Genomic DNA, 23,539 nt, shown 5'->3' on the forward strand with positions numbered 1-23,539 from the left:
TCTCTACCATGTTCGCAGGAAAAAACCTATACAAAGATCTCATTTTAACCACGCATGCGTCAGCTCAAGAGTACCTGACGCGTTCATTATGTGTATCTTTGTGTTTAACGGAAATAAAGAAAAAAAGCAGGGGTGGCCACATGTGCATATATTATATATTATACGACCGGTAAACCGGCATACGTCTACACTAGTACGCCTAGGTGGACTTAACGCGTTCGGCAACATACCAAAGAGTTTATTTTAGGCGCCTCTGGCGAAGCCACAAATATATATAGCCAGCGAGCCCGCCAGGATTCGAACCTGGAAACTTCTGATCCGTAGTCTGACGCGTTATCCGTTGCGCTTCAAAAATTGTTTCCTGTGTAACAAATCAGAAACATTTGAACAAATTTTCATAGATTGTAATAACGCTATTTTTTTTTTTTTTTTTTTTTTGGGGGGGGGGGGGGGGGGGGCGTGCTACAGCGTATCATTAATAAGAAGCTTCCTCTTACACCGCAAGGTATACAAGTTCTTGCCCGTTCACTACGAGACAGTACCATACGATGCCATATTAAGACTAAAGTCTTTAATGGATTATGCTGCCGTGGACAACATGTGTCCCGCTTTTGCGGCGCCTCTGATTGGCCGAGGCGAGATGACGTCACAGAGGCCTCGACCAATCACAGAGCACTACTACAGTATGCGCGCCTTATACGGCAATCAATGATTAATTACTAATAATGCATAATTGATAAACATATACTAAATTAGGTACTAATGATGACTAATTAAGTAAGTTGATAACTAACGGATTAACGCGTTATCTGTTGCGCCATAGGCCCGAGACGAAGGGAGTGATTTTGGTGACGCACCCAAGCGTTCTTATGGCGCCTCAGGAATCAGTGAAACAACGAACGAGCCTGCCAGGATTCGAACCTGGAATCTTCTGAACCGTAGTCGGACGCGTTATCCGTTGCGCCACAGGCCCGAGACGAGAGGAGTGATTTTGGTGACCCACCCAAGCGTTCTTATGGCGCCTCAGGAATCGGAGAAGAAAAGAACGAGCCTGCCAGGATTCGAACCTGGAATCTTCTGATCCGTAGTCAGACGCGTTATCCGTTGCGCCATAGGCCCGAGACGGAAGGAGTGATTTTGGTGACGCACCCAAGCGTTCTTATGGCGCCTCAGGAATCGGCGAAAAAAAGAACGAGCCTGCCAGGAATCGAATCTGAAATCTTCTGATCCGGAATCAGACGCGTTATCCGTTGCGCCACAGGGCTTTTTTTTTTTTTTCTTTATTACCGACTTGGCAACTACAAAGAACGATGAAAAGTCGCATGGAATTAAAAACACAAGTCACTTTCTTACAGGTTTCTTGTGATAAAATGGATTAGGTGACATGAGCTTGTCCAAGACTGGCAGCCAATCCGGGGGTTCAGATTGCCCTCCGAAAACATCACGCGTGTACATTACACTTTCAACAAAGTATTGATGGGCTGGGTGTACGACAACATGCTCATGCCGAACATCCATCCGCGTTCTCCATATGCTGTGCATACACAAGACCATCAATAAATCACTGGGCACTTCTCCTGGCTGGGCGCATGGAAGGTAGCGTATGCCAAACGGCGTTATTGGTAAGTCCTTTTTAATAGTGCGCTGCAGCACGTCCCACAAAAAAACCGCATCGTGACAATCAAGGAAAATATGCTCTATGGTTTCCAGCTTTTTGCAAATTAAACAGTCAGCAGACCAAGGCACGAAAAGGCCTTTACTTTCCAGCCATGGCTTCACCGGAAGAGTGCCGGTATGCAATTGAAAAAAGAAAGATTTAGCGGACGATCTGATGGGCATTCTTTTCACTCTCTTCAACACGTCCCGCTCCGGACCCAAAGCATATACAGCGCGATAAAGAGGCACAGGTAAAAAGGTTTCCAATAAATCTTTGTACAGCCTTTTTCGCGTAACAGTACACATATACTCATTTCAAAATCTCGCCTTCACTATTTGGAAGGACGCGACAGCTTCGCGAAGAAAAGCACTTAGAGCCACTGTCCCTGTAGACATAGTCGAAACTACATATTCCGGCAGTGAATCACGCAATCGCACTTGGATTACCGTTCTAAGAAAAACATCGCTTTGTTCGCGCAAAAAAAAGAACCTGGTTACAATCTGCTTTAAGTATAAATGGGACAATCCCAGTCCACCGTTATGCACCGTATGAAAAAGATTGCATCGACTGGTACGCTCCCATGTTGAAGCCCACACAAACGTGGCAAATACCCTATGCAGTTTTTGAACAGAGATTCTTGACATAGATAACACTTGCAGCATGTAAAAAATTTTTGCAACTAGGAACATATTGCAAACGGTAGCTCTTGCGAACATAGAAAAGTTATGTCCTCCCCATTTGTTTGTTTGGGTTTTCACTTGCTCAACTTCCCCGGCCCAACATTCCTTGCTTTCACGGTAATGCTTTAGTGGCACACCAAGGTAATTGCCTGGCGTTGTTGTCCATTGCATACTGGAGAACAGTTCAGGCGCGTATTGCCAGTTTCCGTGCCAAAATCCTAAACACTTTGCCCAACTAATTTCACTTCCACTTGCAGTGCAAAAAGCAGTGGCTTCTTTTACAACTTCTTGCACGCTCTCATGGTCAGTACAAAAAACCGCAATATCGTCCGCGTATGCCAAAACCCGAACTTCACTTTGAAAAAATCTATAACCGCGTATGTTTGGCCTTGCAAGTAATCTTAAACAGAAAGGCTCCAGATAAAGCGCAAACAAAAGGGGAGACAGAGGACAGCCCTGCCTTACTGACGACTGGACAGGTATACGATCGGTTAAATGCTTATTCACGACCAGTCTCGCTGAACAGCACTCGTAAACCATTTTCACGCCATTTGTAATCATGGAACCAGCATTGACATACTCTAAAACAGAGAACAAAATTTCATGTACCACTTTATCAAATGCTTTGTGGAGGTCTAATTGCATCATGGCTACGTGGTCATGCATCGCGTCACAACATTCGAGTACACTCCTTGCTGCGTGTATGTTAGTAAAAATGGTCCTTCCTTTTATACCGCATGTCTGATGTGGGCCTACAAGAGAAGTAATTACACTTTGGAGTCTTCGCCCTAATACTTTCATGTAAATTTTATAGTCAACATTCGTTAGACTTATAGGACGGTAAGACGCTACAGACTGAAGCTTAACTGGGTCATCTGTTTTCGGGATTAGTACAACGTGTGACATTCGAAAAGACGGAGGAGGTACGTTCTTTTCGTAGCATTCACTAATTACTCTTTCCAGTAAAACATTAGGAAAGGCCTTGTATATGGCAGCACCAAGACCATCTGGTCCGGGTGACTTATTGGAATTTAATTCCCCGATAACGGCCTCAATTTCCTCGGAAGTAATGCTTGCTTCAAGTGTCTGCGCAACTTCGTCTTCCACTCTTGGCATCAGCGACAGAAAGTCTTTTCTGAAGCGTTCGATGTCCGGTGTTTTCAGGCTAAACAATTCCCTGTAAAATTCTACAAACGCCCGTTCAATCGTTTTCTTTTCCGAGGTAACTACGTTCTGATAGCAGATTTCTTTTATCTCTTTTGACACTGCGTACCGTTTTTCATCACTAAGTGCCCTTTTCGTGGGCGTCTCTCCGAGCCACAATTTTTCGCTGCGTGCCCTTATCACCGCACCGCGATACTTCTCTTCGTCTATCACCTCAAGTTTGGTTTTTATCTTTTTTATATCTTGGGCGAACAAGCCAGGCTTAACGCTCTCCATGCTAAGCATGTATTCAAGTGTGCTACGAAGTTCTTTTTCTTGTTCTCTTTCTTTACGTCGGAGAGTGCATGCTCGGTCAATAGCAGCTATCTTTATATCGCACTTAAACTGCTCCCATGCTTGTATAAAATTAGAGTCATTTTGCAACAGATGCGTAATATATTCTTTCACTTTAGTGGTAAACTCTTCATCCAGCAGCAGCTTTTCATTAAATTTCCATAGCTCCCAATTGAACTTTGTTGCCTTACTTTTCATGCCTAGAGTAATCATTACGAGGGAATGGTCACTAAAGCTCATGGGAAGTGTTTGATATTCCGAGCACAAGGGCACACAATCAATAGGAACATATATTCGGTCCAACCTTGCATGACAGCTACCTTGAAAGTGCGTGAACAATGCTTGACCTTCATGCGTCAGTATACAGCCAGCATCTTCAAGCTCTGCCTCATTAACAATGTCAATAAGTAACTCTGCACTTTTGTCACGAGGGACACGGTCTGTTGTTCTATCTTCCGGTCTACAGACACAGTTGAAGTCTCCAAGCAGGAGAACACGCCTCTCATGTATTAGGAAGGATTTCATATAGTGAAAAAACTCTTCGCGCTCAGACGTTCTAGTAGGCGCATAAACACAGATCGCTCTCCAGTCCAATCCAGAAAAACTGAAATCACATATCAAAAGCCGACCACTCTCACACGAGAACACAGACTGTACGCACTGTATACAATTTCGAATGAAAATGACACATCCCCCCGATCTTCCAACCGCATGACAAACGCAAACACTATATCTAGAACGATATATTTCAGCCATTTTATCTGTTTGTTGTTCGCTTTCCATTTTGCTCTCTTGAACTGCTAGCACATCAATTTCATTTTCCAGCAGAATGCGGTTCAGCTGAAGTTGTCTCCGACGCGTTGACAGCCCCCTCACATTTAGCGTGGCTACGCGTAAGCTAGTGGTTAAATTGGTCGCCATCTCAAGAAATTATAAATCGCGAAACATATATCACTCACATCGCTTTTGCAGAAAGACAGCATTGCGGTTGATCTGTTGCACGGGATGACCATTCTTCCTTTTTGGCGAGTCCGTCCGTCGTTCCAAGCGCTGCTCCCGATCATGGACCGGGCTTGCAACGTCTCGACCGGAAAGGGTACCCCCGCTATGGCGGAGGCACAGGTGACACAGTTCTCCGGTCTGGGGGAACGTTTGGCCTTGGCTTGAAGGACGCCCGGCGAAGGGGGGCCGCCTTCAGTGGAGGCTGTCCGCTTTCCGCTCCTCCTTGGGTTGATTCCTCGTTGACACTGTCTTCATGCACCCGCTTCACAGGCAAGGTAGAAGCAGTTGGCATCTCAGCTTCAGTGTTCCCCTGTTCCTCACTGTGTTGCGTAGCCAAAGCTGGGCTTGCAGCACTGGCCTTGCCGTCTTCTTTCGTGGGTGTCTCGGTCTCAGTAACATTTGACAACGGAACTATCAAATCTGATTCACGGTGTTCTTTCAGAGCAGGGGTCTTCTCAGAGGATTGTTCTTTCTGCTCTGCATCCTCAGTGATTCCACTGCTAGCTTCCTCGGCGTCCACTGCGTCCATCAAGTGCTCGCCTGCCACTTCACACGGCACGGGGCCGGCAACGTTGGCATACGTGCGCACACACTGCGACTCGTCATGGCCGTAGCGACGACACAGCCCGCAGCGCGGCACACGACAATCACGCCGTATATGTCCTTTCCCCCGGCACCGGAGGCAAAGCGGGGCTCTGCCTGGCACGTGGACGAGTGCGACGTCCTCGGCGACCCGAAGCTGATGCGGCAGGTCCTCAATGGTCACGCCCACTTTTAGCTTCAGCGTGACCGTTCGTGTCGTTGAAGCCTTGTCGACACACCCTTGCACCTTCCACTTTTCTCTTGATATTTCGGTGACTTTTCCAAAAGCCGCCAACGTCGCTCGCACATCATCGTCGTGCACGCCGTGAAGCAGCCAGAAAAGTTTTAGCCTGATGCCTTGGTTGCAGGGGTCAATGACCACGCATCGGTGCTCCTTCACTTCAAAAGCTTCGGCTTGCAAAATCTTCGCTTTCGCCTCTTCCCCTTTAAACGTTACAGCCCACACATGATTCATCTGATATGCCCCGAGGGCAACCACTTCCGGCAGCAGTGGAAGACGAGCGAGGGAGTCTCGAAAGTGCTCCACCCGGTACGGCCTGGCTTTTATGTCTCCATGCAAAAAAACAGTATGTAAAACACTCGAACCTGTAGGCAGATGCGGCAGAACCAGTTCATAATCCTTGGCAGGCCTTTCCGTGCTCCTGATACCACGGCCCAGCTGGGCCGCTGAATCCGCTCCTTGGGAGCCCATGATGAACACGTCCGTCACGCTCGGTGGCCGGAAGTAGAATGTTGCGCCACAGGGCCGAGACGGAATGAATGATTTGGGTGACGCACCCAAGCGTTCTTATGGCACCTCAGGAATCGGCGAAAAAAAGAACGAGCCTGCCAGGATTCGAACCTGGAATCTTCTGATCCGTAGTCAGACGCGTTATCCGTTGCGCCACAGGCCCGAGACGGAAGGAGTGATTTTGGTGGCGCACCCAAGCGTTCTTATGGCGCCTCAGGAATCGGCGAAAAAAAGACGAGCCTGCCAGGATTCGAACCTGGAATCTTCTGATCCGTAGTCAGACGCGTTATCCGTTGCGCCACAGGCCCGAGACGGAAGGAGTGATTTTGGTGACGCACCCAAGCGTTCTTATGGCGCCTCAGGAATCGGCGAAAAAAAGAACGAGCCTGCCAGGATTCGAACCTGGAATCTTCTGATCCGTAGTCAGACGCGTTATCCGTTGCGCCACAGGCCCGAGACGGAAGGAGTGATTTTGGTGGCGCACCCAAGCGTTCTTATGGCGCCTCAGGAATCGGCGAAAAAAAGAACGAGCCTGCCAGGATTCGAACCTGGAATCTTCTGATCCGTAGTAGGACGCGTTATCAGTTGCGCCACAGGCCCGAGACGGAAGGAGTGATTTTGGTGGCGCACCCAAGCGTTCTTATGGCGCCTCAGGAATCGGCGAAAAAAAGACGAGCCTGCCAGGATTCGAACCTGGAATCTTCTGATCCGTAGTCAGACGCGTTATCCGTTGCGCTTCAAAAATTGTTTCCAGTGTAACAAATCAGAAACATTTGAACAAATTTTCATAGATTGTAATAACGCTATTTTTTTATTTTTTTTTTTGGGGGGGGGGGGGGGGCGTGCTACAGCGTATCATTAATAAGAAGCTTCCTCTTACACCGCAAGGTATACAAGTTCTCGCCCGTTCACTACGAGACAGTACCATACGATGCCATATTAAGACTACAGTCTTTAATGGATTATGCTGCCGTGGACAACATGTGTCCCGCTTTTGCGGCGCCTCTGATTGGCCGAGGCGAGATGACGTCAAAGAGGCCTCGACCAATCACAGAGCACCACCACAGTATGCGCGCCTTGTACGGCATTATGGCAATCAATGATTAATTACTAATAATGCATAATTGCTAAACATATACTAAATTAGGTACTAATGATGACTAATTAAGTAAGTTGATAACTAACGGATTAACGCGTTATCCGTAGCGCCATAGGCCCGAGACGAAGGGAGTGATTTTGGTGGCGCACCCAAGCGTTCTTATGGCGCCTCAGGAATCGGCGAAAAAAAAGAACGAGCCTGCCAGGATTCGAACCTGGAATCTTCTGATCCGTAGTCAGACGCGTTATCCGTTGCGCCACAGGCCCGAGACGAAAGGAGTGATTTTGGTGACGCACCCAAGCGTTCTTATGGCGCCTCAGGAATCGGCGAAAAAAAGAACGAGCCTGCCAGGATTCGAACCTGGAATCTTCTGATCCGTAGTCAGACGTGTTATTCGTTGCGCCACAGGCCCGAGACGGAAGGAGTGATTTTGGTGACGCACCCAAGCGTTCTTATGGCGCCTCAGGAATCGGCGAAAAAAAGAATGAGCCTGCCAGGATTCGAACCTGGAATCTTCTGATCCGTAGTCAGACGCGTTATCCGTTGCGCCACAGGCCCTTTTTTTTCTTTCTTTATTGCCGGACAATGCACAGTTTACAAGAGATAAAACACGCCAACCTGTCTTCAGCTGGCGAGACAAATTAAAATTTCTTCAGGCACACTAACTCATCAAATACATCGATCCACTCAGGAGGTTCGGGTAATGCCTGATACACTTCTCTCATGTATACCATACTCTGAATGAAATTTTCGCGTACAGAAAGAACATTTGGATCCGCGTGACGCACTGCCATTCTTGTTTGCCACAGACTGTGAAGGCCTAGGAGCATAAGCATGTCATAGGGAATTTCATCACTTTTCACTGGGAGAAACCGGATTCCGTAGGGTGTAATGGGCAGCTGTTTCTTTAGAGTTCGTTGCAATATGTCCCAATGGAAGATAGGGTCCCAGCACTCGATGAAAACGTGTTCAATTGTTTCCGCTTTTTTGCACAATAGACAATTAATTGTCCATGGAACGAATATGCCCTTCTGGTGTAGCCATGCTTTTACGGGGAGGGTGTTCGTGTGTAACTTAAAAAAGAAGGATTTAATGTGAGGTCTAACTGGCATTCTTTTGACCCTCTTCAACACATCCCTTCCTGGGCCTTCACAGTAAATTACTCTGTACAATGGAGCTGGCAGTAGGTTTTCCAGCAAGTCAGCATACAATTTCTTTTTTGTAACAGAACACAGGTAATTCAATGAGAACCGAGCATGCAGCATACGGAAAGAAACCACAACTTCATGAAAGTAGCCAGTCACGCGACGGCACCTATATCACTGGTTGTAACAATGAATTCAGGCAGCGCTCTCGCGAGTCCAACTTGCATAACTGTGCTCAAAAAACTGTCCCTTTGATCCCGTAGAAAAAAGAAACGTGACACAATCTGCCTAATAAACAAATGAGATAGGCCCAGGCCTCCATCGCGGACTGAACGGAAAAGATTAGTGCGGCTGACTCTCTCCCAAGTTGAGCCCCATATAAATACATTTTCTGTACATTGGCACGGCTCATACACAGCACCTGCAGCACGTACCAAACTTTAGCTATCAAAAACAAATTGCACACAGTAGCACGCGCAAACATTGAAAGGCCACGACCCTGCCAATTTCCCATCTTCTCCCTCATTCTATCCGTTGCCTCACTCCAGTACTCTGCGGGATTCTGATAGTGCTCGAGTGGTACACCAAGATACGTCGTTGGTGTGGTTATCCAATTCATACATGCAAACCTATCTAGCTTAATGTCCCAGTTGCCATGCCATATACCAACACTTTTTTCCCAGTTTAACTCTGAACCAGTGAGCTTACAGAACTTCTTAGCAAGATTGACGGCCCCTAACACACTCTGGCGATCTTGACAGAATACGGCTATGTCGTCAGCGTACGCCAGTAATTTTACCTCTGTAGAGTGTATCTTAAAACCTATTATGGCTGTTTGACGAATCACTGCTAGACAAAAAGGTTCAACATAAATAGCAAACAATAGGGGTGACAGTGGGCATCCTTGTCTTACAGAAGATCGTATAGGCACTCTCTCTGTAAGAGATTTATTTATTATGAGCTGTGCTGCACAATCTTTGTAGGCCATCATTACGCCATCTAAAATGGTGCTGCCAACATTCACATGCCTTAATATGCTGAACAGAATCTCATGTGAAACCCTATCAAATGCTTTCGCCAGGTCGAATTGCAGCATAGCAACTTGACCTTCCATGTCACCGCAGCACTCCAACACATTTCTGGCAATGTGCGTATTGGTAAGGATTGTTCGCCCTTTGATACCGCACGTCTGATGCGGCCCGACAAGCTGTTTAATCACGCTTTGCACCCTCTTCGCCAGTACCTTCATGAATACTTTGTAATCAGTATTTGTAAGGCTGATAGGCCTGTACGATGTTACTGACAGTAGCTTGTCACGGTCATTCGTTTTTGGGATCAGAACGATATGGGCTGCTCTAAAGGACGGTGGCACCTGACTATTATAGGCCTCATTGAACACGCGGTGCAGTATATATGCCAGCTCATTCGCGAAAGCCTTGTAAAATGCGGCTCCAAGTCCGTCTGGTCCCGGTGACTTGCCTGCAGGCATTTCCTCGATAGCAGTCTCAATTTCGCGCACGCTTATCGCTTCCTCCAGGCGTTCTTTGTCGTCATCTTCTATCTTTGGCATATCGGACATAAACTCCGTCATGAAATCGCCACTGACTCGGGTAACGTTGCTAAATAACTCGCTATAATAATCCACGAAAGCTTGCTCTATCAATTTTTGTTCACCCGTCACCTCGTTTTCATAGCGGATCTGTCTGATTTCGTTTTTTGATGCATGCCTTTTCTCGTCGCTTAGAGATCGTTTATTTGGTGCTTCCCCAAGCCATAAGCGTTCGCTCCGCGCTCATCAGGGCTGCCCTGTATTTTTCGTTGTCTATAACCTCCAGTTCACTTTTGGTTCTTCTTATTTCGGCTGCCACTTTTTCCGGTTCGGAACTCACTGTGTTTACCAAAAATTCCAGCTGGCATTGAAGTTCTTTTTCTTTCTTCATTTCATTTCGACGCTTGATGCTCCCTCTTTCAATTGCAGCCATTTTGAGTTCAGTTTTAAATTCTTCCCAGGCAAATCCGTAATTTTCTGGCTCATTATTCATTAGCCACCCCAGTTTTTCCTTGACTCCGTTAACAAAAGCTTCATCATCGAGTAGTTTAGCGTTGAACTTCCACAGGTTCCAGTTGAATCGCTGCTGCTTTGGCTTATTGCCAACTCACAAGGCAATGATCGGAGAATGAAACAGGTATAACCGTATAACTATTGCAGTGTGGCACCAACGGAAGCGATACGTAAACTCTGTCAAGCCTTGCTTGACTATTTCGCTGGGTGTGCGTGAATTGTGGCCGCCCACCGATCGTTATCGTGCGACCTAGATCTTCCATGTTATAGTCAGCCACTAAGGATAGGAGCAAGTCAGCGCTTCGGTCACTTGTATATACCAGTTTAGACCGATCTTCGGCACAACAAACACAGTTAAAATCTCCAAGAAAAATAACGTACCTGTCACATTGCATATATTGCTTAAGGTTTTCAAAAAAAAGACATCGCTCACATACACTGTTGGGAGCATAGACACAAATCAAGCGCCACCCTTTTTCAGCTAGCGAAAAATCCAAGACGATAAGGCGTCCCGTTTCAGACACAGTAATCATTTCCTCTATAATTCCAACACTTTTACGTATCAACACAACACAGCCAGCAGATTTTCCGACGGCATGACATACACAGATGTTGTAATTGGTTTTAAAAGGCGACACCATACGATCGGTCTGTTCTTGCTTTTCCACCTTTGTCTCTTGTACCGCAATTAAGTCAAGCTCTTTTTCCATGCATAGGCGGCTAAGCTGATATTGCCTTCGCCTCGTTGACAAGCCCCTGACATTAATTGTCGCTACATTTATCGAGTAATTGCAGTTGTTCGCCATTTTAAAGCATGCTTATAGAATCGTGTGATGTCATTACACACATGACTGCCACAACCACATCGTGCGTGTAGTAAAAACTCAAGAAATGGTACGAACAAAGAACATCCGGCAAAGTCCTCAACTGTACCTTGAAGGTGCATCTCGAAGTTCCCTTGAATCCTTCCATTTTGACTCAGGAGCGGTTAGGCGCCTTCGACGGCACCGATTCTGTACACTAAGTGGGCGTCGCCGCCGGTCTTCGGTCCGGCGGGATGTTCGGTTTTGGGCGTAATGTCGCCCGACGTCCCCCCGTTGTTTTTGCCGGGGATTCATCATCAGCCGGTTGGCCTTGCTGTCCATCCTGGATATCCGCCTCTTCATGCGTCCTTTTCGTGACAGTACCAGTTGTGCCTGACTCGTTTGAATCCATTGTGCCATCATCGCCTGCCTCAATTTCATTGCCTTTTGAAGCTGAAGATCCTTCATCGCTCTCAGAGTGTGTCGAAGGCGGCTCCAGTTTAGATGTCGGGGCAGCTGGAGAATTACTGGGCTTAGCTTCGTGCTGTACTTCAGACTTTTGCTCTTGAGGCTTCGCATCTTCATTATTCGGTCCTGCTCCTTTAGAGGTTTCCTCGACGTCTGCTTCGTCCATGAGCAGGTCGGTGACATCATCCTTTGCCACTTTATGTGTTACAGAAGCGTACGTCTTCACGCACTGTTCCTCTTCGTGTCCATAACGATGACAAAGAGCGCAGCGCGGAACACGACACTCGCGTCGGATGTAGCCCGTATTGCGACAGCGCAGGCATAACGGGGCCCTGCCCGGCACCACAACCAGAGCAAGTTCACCTGCAATACTGAGCTGATGTGGTAGGTCGTCCTCCGTCACACCTGTCTTCAAAATAATAGTCACCAGGCGCGTCGAGGATGCTTTGTCGTGCACGCCTTGAACACGCCACCGTTCCCGGGACACTTCCGTCACTTTGCCATACGGCAAAAACGCCGCTCGTATGTCATCGTCCGGCACGTTGTGAAGCATCCAATGTAATTTTATGTGCAGTGCTTGATTGGCAGGATCTACCACAAGGCAGCGGCGTTTCTTTCACCGTCACCTCCTTCCTAGACAAGGGCCTTTTCACACCGTCTTCATTTCAGAAGGTCACTGCCCATACATGACTCATCTGGTACGCCCCCAGGGCGATAACATCAGGCAGCAAGCCCAGGCTCGCCAATGCATCACGGAAGTTTTCAACTCGGTATGGCCTTGCCCGCACATCGGCATGCAAAAAAATGGTATTCAAAACAACTCGCCCTGTTGGTAGCTGAGGCAGGAGCACTTGGTATTCCGATTCATCAGTCAAACATCCTGTTACCGCGGCCCTGGTGGGCCGCTGAAGCCGCTCCTACGGAGCTCATGCTGAACACGTCCGTTCGCTAGCGCGTCCGGAAGTGGAATCCCCCGTTGCGCCACAGGCCCGAGACGGAAGGAGTGATTTTGGTGACGCACCCAAGCGTTCTTATGGCGCCTCAGGAATCGGCGAAAAAAGAACGAGCCTGCCAGGATTCCAACCTGGAATCTTCTGATCCGTAGTCAGACGCGTTATCCGTTGCGCCACAGGGCCGAGACGGAAGGAGTGATTTTGGTGACGCACCCAAGCGTTCTTATGGCGCCTCAGGAATCGGCGAAAAAAGAACGAGCCTGCCAGGATTCCAACCTGGAATCTTCTGATCCGTAGTCAGACGCGTTATCCGTTGCGCCACAGGGCCGAGACGGAAGGAGTGATTTTGGTGACGCACCCAAGCGTTCTTATGGCGCCTCAGGAATCGGCGAAAAAAGAACGAGCCTGCCAGGATTCCAACCTGGAATCTTCTGATCCGTAGTCAGACGCGTTATCCGTTGCGCCACAGGGCCGAGACGGAAGGAGTGATTTTGGTGACGCACCCAAGCGTTCTTATGGCGCCTCAGGAATCGGCGAAAAAAGAACGAGCCTGCCAGGATTCCAACCTGGAATCTTCTGATCCGTAGTCAGACGCGTTATCCGTTGCGCCACAGGGCCGAGACGGAAGGAGTGATTTTGGTGACGCACCCAAGCGTTCTTATGGCGCCTCAGGAATCGGCGAAAAAAGAACGAGCCTGCCAGGATTCCAACCTGGAATCTTCTGATCCGTAGTCAGACGCGTTATCCGTTGCGCCACAGGGCCGAGACGGAAGGAGTGATTTTGGTGACGCACCCAAGCGTTCTTATGGCGCCTCAGGAATCGGCGAAAAAAGAACGAGCCTGCCAGGATTCCAACCTGGAATCTTCTGATCCGTAGTCAGACGCGTTATCCGTCGCGCCACAGGGCCGAGACGGAAGGAGTGATTTTGGTGACGCACCCAAGCGTTCTTATGGCGCCTCAGGAATCGGCGAAAAAAGAACGAGCCTGCCAGGATTCCAACCTGGAATCTTCTGATCCGTAGTCAGACGCGTTATCCGTTGCGCCACAGGGCCGAGACGGAAGGAGTGATTTTGGTGACGCACCCAAGCGTTCTTATGGCGCCTCAGGAATCGGCGAAAAAAGAACGAGCCTGCCAGGATTCCAACCTGGAATCTTCTGATCCGTAGTCAGACGCGTTATCCGTTGCGCCACAGGGCCGAGACGGAAGGAGTGATTTTGGTGACGCACCCAAGCGTTCTTATGGCGCCTCAGGAATCGGCGAAAAAAGAACGAGCCTGCCAGGATTCCAACCTGGAATCTTCTGATCCGTAGTCAGACGCGTTATCCGTTGCGCCACAGGGCCGAGGCGGAAGGAGTGATTTTGGTGACGCACCCAAGCGTTCTTATGGCGCCTCAGGAATCGGCGAAAAAAGAACGAGCCTGCCAGGATTCCAACCTGGAATCTTCTGATCCGTAGTCAGACGCGTTATCCGTTGCGCCACAGGGCCGAGACGGAAGGAGTGATTTTGGTGACGCACCCAAGCGTTCTTATGGCGCCTCAGGAATCGGCGAAAAAAGAACGAGCCTGCCAGGATTCCAACCTGGAGTCTTCTGATCCGTAGTCAGACGCGTTATCCGTTGCGCCACAGGGCCGAGACGGAAGGAGTGATTTTGGTGACGCACCCAAGCGTTCTTATGGCGCCTCAGGAATCGGCGAAAAAAGAACGAGCCTGCCAGGATTCCAACCTGGAATCTTCTGATCCGTAGTCAGACGCGTTATCCGTTGCGCCACAGGGCCGAGACGGAAGGAGTGATTTTGGTGACGCACCCAAGCGTTCTTATGGCGCCTCAGGAATCGGCGAAAAAAGAACGAGCCTGCCAGGATTCCAACCTAGAATCTTCTGATCCGTAGTCAGACGCGTTATCCGTTGCGCCACAGGGCCGAGACGGAAGGAGTGATTTTGGTGACGCACCCAAGCGTTCTTATGGCGCCTCAGGAATCGGCGAAAAAAGAACGAGCCTGCCAGGATTCCAACCTGGAATCTTCTGATCCGTAGTCAGACGCGTTATCCGTTGCGCCACAGGGCCGAGACGGAAGGAGTGATTTTGGTGACGCACCCAAGCGTTCTTATGGCGCCTCAGGAATCGGCGAAAAAAGAACGAGCCTGCCAGGATTCCAACCTGGAATCTTCTGATCCGTAGTCAGACGCGTTATCCGTTGCGCCACAGGGCCGAGACGGAAGGAGTGATTTTGGTGACGCACCCAAGCGTTCTTATGGCGCCTCAGGAATCGGCGAAAAAAGAACGAGCCTGCCAGGATTCGAACCTGGAATCTTCTGATCCGTAGTCAGACGCGTTATCCGTTGCGCCACAGGCCCGAGACGGAAGGAGTGATTTTGGTGACGCACCCAAGCGTTCTTATGGAGCCTCAGGAATCGGCGAAAAAAGAGAACGAGTCTGCCATGGTATTTTCTTCATTCATTTCTTTGATTGACTGGTATCCGAAAGCTATAGTGTGGGATCCACGCACATATACTTGAGTGAGGAGGAAGACTGCACTCACGGACACACACACAAAAAAAGACTTGTACCCTGTTGATATCACCGATAGACTGTTGTAATGGGTGATAGAAGTACATTCCGAAGAAAAAAAAGTTCTCCCTTATATATGTCTTAACCGATATGATGATGGCGTATAATGTGTCATATACACCATGGTAATAGATGCGTGCGCGCGCGCCTGTGTGTGCGTTCGCGTGTGTGCCTGTGTGTGTGCGTGTTTTAGAGCTTGTACAATAGCAACGCAAATTAAAAATCCTGTGCCACAATATATTAATGTGATTGTGTTCCAGAGTTAAATGGCGGGGAGAATAGCTTGCGTAATATCATTCCCTGCTTTCACACGTATGTATCTCAGGAGCCGCTGGCCATAGTCGGTATGAGATAATGCGTGCAAAACAGTCATTCGGATAGAGCCCTAAGTGTTTGATGAGAAGCAAATTACAAATATCCTATACTGACACAAATGTGAAGCGAGGATATTGGTTAGTATATATTGGTTGCAATACTTTTGTGTTGAAAAGAATAGGTGTGTGTGTGTGTGTGTGTGTGTGTGTGTGTGTGTGTGTGTGTGTGTGTGTGTGTGTGTGTGTGTGTGTGTGTGTGTGTGTGTGTGTGTGTGTGTGTGTGTGTGTGTGTGTGTGTGTGTGTGTGTGTGTGTGTGTGTGTGTGTGTGTGTGTGTGTGTGTGTGTGTGTGTGTGTGTGTGTGTGTGTGTGTGTGTGTGTGTGTGTGTGTGTGTGTGTTGGGAGGGTGGGGGAATCAGTTAAGCTCCGCTTTGAAGGGATGATGCGACACTCTTAATGGATCCCGTTTGTTTTGCGGATCCTCGTTCGCGTACATTCATTTCGCTGTTCGCTTATTCACTAATCTCCTCATTTTTCCCACTGTTACCTCACACATTTTTCATTGACATCGTGCGCTACCATCAGCACGCTAGTAACACTACTCGATGCAGACACAAAGCCCCGCTTTAACTAAGCCTTAGGAAATGCGTGCCAAATGGCATTGTATCTGACTCTAGAGCCAAGGGTCCCAGAAGGTCCTTTCTGAAAGAATCTGCCCTATCTGGCAGCTTCTCCTATACGCCGAGTGACGTCACACAACCCATCGACCTGTCAGTGCCCGCCCATGTCACCTGCCAACCCCCACATGCCGGAGGCATACCCGTGACTTTTTTTTTCTTTTTTTTAATCGATATAATCGATATTTATTGCCTCAGGGCATCAATAGGGTATGTGATGAAGGATGAATAAAGGAATGGAAAAAGGTTGGTTGATTTTATGAAGTCCAGGAGTGAGCGATGATGAGGTCCCTGCGTCCAAGCGACATATGAGGCAGGATTGGTTGCTGAAAGGCCAGCTATCCTCAGGTGACGGATTCGTGTTGGTTTCAGTGCTGGGCAGTCCCGCAACAATTGATGAATGTCGGCCTCAACATCTTCGTTTTTACAGATCGGGCACCCTGGGCGGGTATATAAGTGTCGGTAGTAAGAACGAGGCCTTGCGTTAAAAGAAATTCAACAGCAAGTCGATAAGAAATGCACACACAAAAGCAACGCAATAGCAGTCATGAGAAACATTCTTATAGCTCTACGCTCGTGATAAGTGGCGCTTCGTCGCCATGATTGCTGCTATATGTTCGATTGCGCTGGTGCTAGTCGTGCCGGCTTAACTTGACGAGCACGATGATCAGAAATCCTCAGCAGTGAGTAGAGTGGTGCCCTATGCAGCTGTAACAGCTGTGGTCAGTGTATAACAGCATTTTTTGCGGTTTCTTGCCCGTTACCGCACTTTAGACGCATATGCCTGCCCAAAATGCCGCAGAAGTGTCGAAGTGCTGGCGGTACAGCAGGTTGCACTGGGCTCCAGCACGGGCCTCGGAGGGCAGCGCATTCATACCGTCGTTGCCGAAACCTCCGGGGGTGGGCAGCCTCGTTGAGAAAAGTTCAGCAAAGCTGTCGACTGGGCGAGTTGATATTGGTTCATAATCGAAACCAGCCAGAAGACGATAAAAAGAAAAAAAGGGGTGCACACAGGACGAAGAGGTGCGCACCCCTTTTTTCTTTTTATCGTCTTCTGGCTGGTTTCGATTATGAGAAAAGTGTTCTTAAGCCCATTGCCGCACGCCGGTCGGTCGTCTCCTCATGCCGTACGCGCATTGTTTCTTAATATCTAGCTTATATATCGGCACTTGCTTATATATCGGCACAGACCAATTTTCATTCGCCTTCGGTGTCGCTTTAAATGGAAGACAAAGTTCACGTTCAAGAACGTATGTTTCAGATAACTGAAAACAAAAAAACAAAAAAAAAGCGACACTTTTGAAAGTGCATAAAGGCACTATGGGTTTGGTGGAAACTACTGCGGAGGAGGCGCAACATACGTCTCGCTCATATTCAGTGAGTAATCGTCGACTGCACGTAGATAAATGTTCCCGTACATAGTGACTCGACCGGTACCTCTATAACTGACTGGGATTTCAATGTATTTGCAGCTGGACGGAATAATGACAAGGTTTATGTGCAGTGGCCATGAAAGACAAAACGCCTTTCGGATGCGAAAGTGAGAAGCCGGCTGCCACCCAGGAGTTGATGTCGGCTAGATTTTTTTTTTTTCGAGAAATAAAAAAAAAAGAACGACAAAACGAACAATATACCCTTATCGAGAACGAAGGCAGGAACGGAGAGGACGACATATAAACAATAAAGTGAGCAGTGGTAAAGACACTGCAATAGACGGACTATATGCGGCATTTCCTCGTCGTCTTGAGGCAGACCCGCTGCCCACTCTCACCCCCGCATTCTCTTCGCTTTCAACCCTGACGCCGCATTGTGCGACATAGCGTCGCGTCGCCCACGCCCGTCGCTCCCAGGGCGGCCATCAAACGAGCCTCATACCAGTCCGAGAAGCGGCGCAAAGGCATCTCCGTTCCGATGAAGTTTTGAATGAAGCAAAGAAAACGCATCGGGCCAGACCAGCTGGAACCGGCTGGAACCGGGTTCGGGACCTCGCGGTCCGGAATGAACGAGCACGGGGTTGGAGAGGCGACGACGGTGGCCTTGCCTGCCACTAACGTCAGGGTACCGAAGACACAGCGCGCAACTCACTGCGGCGGCGTTGCTCGGGAGAGCGAGGAGATGGGGAGGGGAGGAATCGCGCGTGGCTTGGGTTGTGGCCTGGCAGCGGATATGAAACGAATGTCTTATCACTCATCTTCCGTTGTGCTCATTGTCCAGCTTGCTTCCAGCTGCCTAGTAACGGTGGTGTTAAACTGTAGAGCCTCGCCATCGTATTAGCACGTCAGGAACATATTCAATCCGTCAGGTGTCAGAAATGCTGCTTCAACAGACGCAGCACAGAAGCGCTATGCTGGTTGGTTTTCAGGTACTTCAGTTGCTTGGTGCTGAGGTGTCAGAGTGGGCACAAACTGATTGATTGATTGATTGATTGATTGATTGATTGATTGATTGATTGATTGATTGATTGATTGATTGATTGATTGATTGATTGATTGATTGATCGATCGATCGATCGGAAAAGAGTTGGCTTAGAAGTAGAACGAAAAACGAGTTATCGCCACTGCTGAAAACCTGGGCCTCAGATGATCTCACCGAAATTCAAATTAATTTGAGTCGGTCCCCCTTTTTTTTTTCTGCGTATAGGGATTTATCAGCTGTGCATTTTTTCTGCATTCTGACCATAAATTCTGTACTGTTTTGATCCTTTCCTCTCATTTTTGTTAGATTACTGTTTGATATGTGTTCAATTTATTCGTTAAGTTCCTTTTCTTTTGCGAAATAGTGTTATTTCGATAATCTATTTATGATTTATGTACGATATATGCATGCTTTATTGTGCCATGTATCAATGCTGCTTTACATTTTGATTCTGATTTGTAATTTATAGAAGGTCCCGATACATTCGCTGTCTCGCATTGAATGCTAACATTGCTACAATAAAACCGAATTGAAATTGAAATTGCACGGACCCTGAGCGCGCCAGTTGTCGAGGGCTTTAGACAGTCCTCGGTGTTTCAGCTTCAGGACGCTGTTCGTGGTATCGGTGTTCATGAAGATGTATTGATCGTCAAGCCGAATTACACTGGGTGCTCGTAGATGTGTCTCATAGGTGTTAAATAAAATTGCCCGACGATTACGACACTAGAACTAGATAGCGCGAAATATTAACACACCACTTTAGACATATGTTTTGCGATATGTTGAGAGTAAATCACTTGAGAGAGACATGTTTTTATATAATTGCAATTAGAGCTTACTTTACACGGTCCCCCGGATGACACTCAATATTTCCCAAGTTCTTGTTTGCCGTAAAGGAAGATCCTAACATCGGTTCGAACAGTGAATGGGCGACGTGAACGCGTTTCTCATCGGCGCAAACACATTTCAGAGCCGACAATTTACGCATTGTTTAACTATGCCTGTATGGGTATGACACGACTGTGTTAATGGCCCCGTCTGCAGCTCCTATTTCGAATTTACATTCGCGTTCAAGCACATTTCCTGCTCGCTTAATCATTGGTCCCTTATTTGGGCCTCTAACACCTCCCAAGTACTTATTTCACACATCATCTCAAACCTACGTAGCATACCGCCGTAATTATAGGCTATCGCTTTGTAAACGACCATCAGACATATGCAAATCTCCGATTTAAGCTAGCCCCACGAACGTCTCTGCATGCGTCTCTGCATGCCGCGCATTCTCCTCAGCCTATGCTTCGCCGCGATTTACGATTCTCCGCGCCCTTTACCCTCTTACCGAGAGAGAGAGAGCAATTAGCGCCGAACACACAACCGCTGCGCCTACGCTGTGCTTTTTAACTGCTCTCGTTTGCCTTCTTCACGGCACGGTCAAAGCGCGACTTTCCCGAGAATCGGAACGGATTGATTTTTCTATACCACTTTCGAAGAGCGACCGCCGTCTAAGCCACAAGCGGCTAGTAGGACTTGGCTCTGCAAGTTTGGGCGGCAATAGAAGGTCTTCTTTTATTTCAAATACAGTAAATAAAAGCTATGCAACCCGATAATAATAATAATAATAATAATAATAATAATAATAATAATAATAATAATAATAATAATAATAATAATAATAATGATAATAATAATAATAATAATAATAATGGGGCTGGTACAGGTGGGTCACCGCCGCTTGCGGCGGGGGCTAGTCTGGCACCGAATTTTTCATCTGTTGTAGGCCGTCATTGCACACGCCGCCGATGGTGGTGGACGACGGCTGTTGTTGCGGCGCGCGTCTTTCTTTCCCTCTTCCTTTTCGTTCTTCTCTATTTTTTCTTCTGTCTTGGAGGCGAAACGATGAGGCGTCCGTGTGCTGTGCGATGTCAGCGCACGTTAAAGATCCCCAGGTGGTCGAAATTACTCCGTAGCCCTCCACTACGGCTCCTCTTTTTCTCTTTGCACTTTCACTCCCACCTTCCTCCCTTTCCTTACGGCCAGGTTAAGGTGTTCATTTAAGGTGTCCACAGAAAACAACTGAGACAGTTACCGCGCCTTTCCCTTCCTATAAATCAGTCTCTTCTGTCTGCACGAGGCAGCAAAGGTGGCTCAGCTACAGAGCCAATAGCAAGCCCGTGCATTTTCTTTTCCTTCTTCCTACAGCCACAACAACAACAGCCTAGCCCCGCCGGGGTGGTGCAGTGGTAACACGCCCGACTACTGTGCCGGAGTACCCGGGTTCGAACCCGACCTCGGCGGCTGCGTTTCGATGGAGGCGAAACGAAGAGGCGTCCGTGTGCTGTGCGATGTCAGCGCACGTTAAAGATCCCCAGGTGGTCGAGATTACTCCGTAGCCCTCTACTACGGCTCCTCTTTCTCTCTTTCCACTTTCATTCCCATCTTCCTCCCTTCCTTCCCTTACGGCGCGGTTGCGGTGTCCACAGAAAACAAGTGAGACAGTTACCGCGCCTTTCCCTTCCTATAAATAAATCAGTTTTTTAACAACAGCCTACGCGACCTGAAGTGGTAAAGGGTGGCAGTTCCTGGCCCTACGAGGCTGGGATGGTAAGTCAACGCTGCTTGCGGCGGGGGCTAGCCACGGAATTTTATCTGTTGTAGGCCGTCATTGCATCCGCTACTGATTCGGTGGTGGACGGCTGTTGTTGCGGCGGGCGTATTTCTCTCCCTCTTCTTTTTCTTTCTTTATTTTCTCATCTGTCCTCACGAGGCAGCAGAGGTGGCTCAGCTACAGAGCCAGTAGCAGGTCAGTGCATTTTCTTTTCCTTCTTCCTACAGCCACAGCAACTACGCGACCGTCATAAATAAACTCGCGTCAAGCTGCCACTTGGCCTTGGCCGCCCCGGCTTCGGAATCCCCACCGCGACAGTGGACTCGCGATTAACACTTCGTTTCTGGGAGAGCCCGCAATCCCCCTTGGAATGGGAATTCTTCAGAGCCGATGAAGGTGATATATACTCGTCCTCTGTCAGCTCGCTGCCAGCTTTGCGTGAACTTGAGCATCAAAACGGCCGCGACTCCGTCGACTGCCGATTTATGAGCCTACTGCTTTCCGGTTCTGCCTTCGTAGCCGTTGTACTTCAGCACGTCGAACACGGCGAACCTGAGCCGCAGTGCGAGATGGGCCGGCATTCTTCCTCCATGTGGGCCGGCTTCATCCATTGCGACGCGAAGCAAACGCACACGCACTTGTACAACACTGCCCAGCGACGGCCGCCATGTCCGCAACTGACACGCCCCGCTCTCACTGTCTTACTCTAACTGGGTGCATCCTGCGGTCGCTCCGCCCTCTCAGTGTGAAGTCGCGTGATGCGGGCGTCCGATTTCCATTCCTCCTCTTCAAGTTCACTGAGAGATGGATGGACAGAGAGAGAGAGAGCGGCTTCTACTACAGCGCCCCCGCTCCACATACTCAATGCTGAGCCACAAGACAAGCGCTTAGCCACCTTCTCTTGGTTGATGCCTGATTGATTTATAGGAAGGGAAAGGCGCAATAATTGCCTCACTTGTTTACTGTGGACACCTGAACCGCGCCGTAAGGAAAGGGAGGAAGGTGGGAGTGGAAGTGGAAAGAGAGAAATAGGAGCCGTAGTGGAGGGCTACGGAGTAATTTCGACCACCTGGGGATCCTTAACGTGCGCTGACATCGCACAGCACACGGACGCCTCTTCGTTTCGCCTCCATCGAAACGCAGCCGCCGAGGTCGGGTTCGAACCCGGGTACTCCGGCACAGTAGTCAGGCGTCGGACACCTGGACCACGCCGTAGAGGGAGGGAGGAAGGAGCGAGTGAAAGTGGAAATATCTGTGCGCAAGATGTGTCATATTCCGTGAGATTCCGCGAGATGTGCTCTTGCCTAGCGTTCTGCGACCAACCAGAAGTCTCGAAGCGACCAACCGGAAGTCTCATCTTGTCAGCGTTCCCGCCATCTGCAATCCCGCACTTGAATGCGCGGCAAGGAACGCTACGCAATAGGAGAGATGGTATACCGTCCAAACGCACACTTCTCGGAGAAAGTGTGACAGATACTACGCCTTTCCTTTCCTGTAAACCAATTATAATTATATGTAGCACTGCAAAGAACGCCGATAAAAGGCAAACAATGAGATGCAAATAATAGGAGAGGGAGGGTAGGCTTTCGTCCTTCTCCTTTTAAGAGACATTTAAGAGACCCTCTAATTTTTTGCGTCCGTGTGCTGTGCGATGTCAGCGCACGTTAAAGATCCCCAGGTGGTCGAAATTACTCCTTAGCCCTCCACTACGGCTCCTCTTTCTCTCTTTCCACTTTCGCTCCCACCTTCCTCCCTTCCCTTACGGCGCGGTTGCGGTGTCCACAGAAAACAAGTGATACAGTTACCGCGCCTTTCCCTTCCTATAAATAAATCAGTTTAATTTTTTGTGCATGGCTTCTAGCGACGAAATGATCGTTTTGCAATCCAATCCCACTAGCCGTTTCGGTTGCTCGACAACAGCTATGGCAACTAAAAAGGGAGGCGTCACACAGACAGACTTGAGAAGAGGGATGACTGAATAAGTGATTTCGCACTAATAAAATATTATCTTTTAACCCATACTCGAGCTTCGGCAGAGCTTGTGCGGGCGCAGACTTGAGGATGCTTTCAAACAGCGCACCTCACGATTGCTCCCCTGTGTTCAAAGTTCAATCAGCGGGTGCTCAAATCAGGCAACACATAGGGTGCCTCGACGCCTTCGCCTCCACACATGTAGCGTCCTAAAGGAGCCTCGAAGCAACAGCCACGTGTTTTATCCGATAACGAGCAAGGTTGCGCAAGGCTTCGGGCGGCTTACA

At 48.6% G+C, this 23,539-nt stretch overlaps 8 non-coding genes and 1 pseudogene across 8 annotated transcripts; all 9 read right to left on the reverse strand.

The window, feature by feature from the left end:
- Positions 1-900: 900 nt before the first annotated feature.
- Positions 901-973, reverse strand: TRNAR-ACG (transfer RNA arginine (anticodon ACG)). The gene has a single exon. It is a non-coding gene; the product is annotated as a tRNA-Arg (tRNA).
- A 73-nt stretch (positions 974-1,046) lies between these two features.
- TRNAR-ACG (transfer RNA arginine (anticodon ACG)) lies at positions 1,047-1,119 on the reverse strand. The gene has a single exon. It is a non-coding gene; the product is annotated as a tRNA-Arg (tRNA).
- A 5,140-nt stretch (positions 1,120-6,259) lies between these two features.
- TRNAR-ACG (transfer RNA arginine (anticodon ACG)) lies at positions 6,260-6,332 on the reverse strand. The gene has a single exon. It is a non-coding gene; the product is annotated as a tRNA-Arg (tRNA).
- A 72-nt stretch (positions 6,333-6,404) lies between these two features.
- TRNAR-ACG (transfer RNA arginine (anticodon ACG)) lies at positions 6,405-6,477 on the reverse strand. Its single transcript has one exon. It is a non-coding gene; the product is annotated as a tRNA-Arg (tRNA).
- Positions 6,478-6,550: 73 nt separating this feature from the next.
- On the reverse strand, positions 6,551-6,623 carry TRNAR-ACG (transfer RNA arginine (anticodon ACG)). The gene has a single exon. It is a non-coding gene; the product is annotated as a tRNA-Arg (tRNA).
- An 838-nt stretch (positions 6,624-7,461) lies between these two features.
- On the reverse strand, positions 7,462-7,534 carry TRNAR-ACG (transfer RNA arginine (anticodon ACG)). Its single transcript has one exon. It is a non-coding gene; the product is annotated as a tRNA-Arg (tRNA).
- A 219-nt stretch (positions 7,535-7,753) lies between these two features.
- Positions 7,754-7,826, reverse strand: TRNAR-ACG (transfer RNA arginine (anticodon ACG)). Its single transcript has one exon. It is a non-coding gene; the product is annotated as a tRNA-Arg (tRNA).
- Positions 7,827-10,574: 2,748 nt separating this feature from the next.
- On the reverse strand, positions 10,575-12,676 carry LOC146175552 (uncharacterized; annotated as a pseudogene).
- Positions 12,677-14,984: 2,308 nt separating this feature from the next.
- Positions 14,985-15,057, reverse strand: TRNAR-ACG (transfer RNA arginine (anticodon ACG)). Its single transcript has one exon. It is a non-coding gene; the product is annotated as a tRNA-Arg (tRNA).
- Positions 15,058-23,539: the final 8,482 nt, after the last annotated feature.

Source organism: Amblyomma maculatum, chromosome 10, assembly GCF_055883805.1.
Source record: "Amblyomma maculatum isolate TAMU_Amacu chromosome 10, ASM5588380v1, whole genome shotgun sequence".
In the NCBI taxonomy this organism is placed as follows: domain Eukaryota; kingdom Metazoa; phylum Arthropoda; class Arachnida; order Ixodida; family Ixodidae; genus Amblyomma; species Amblyomma maculatum.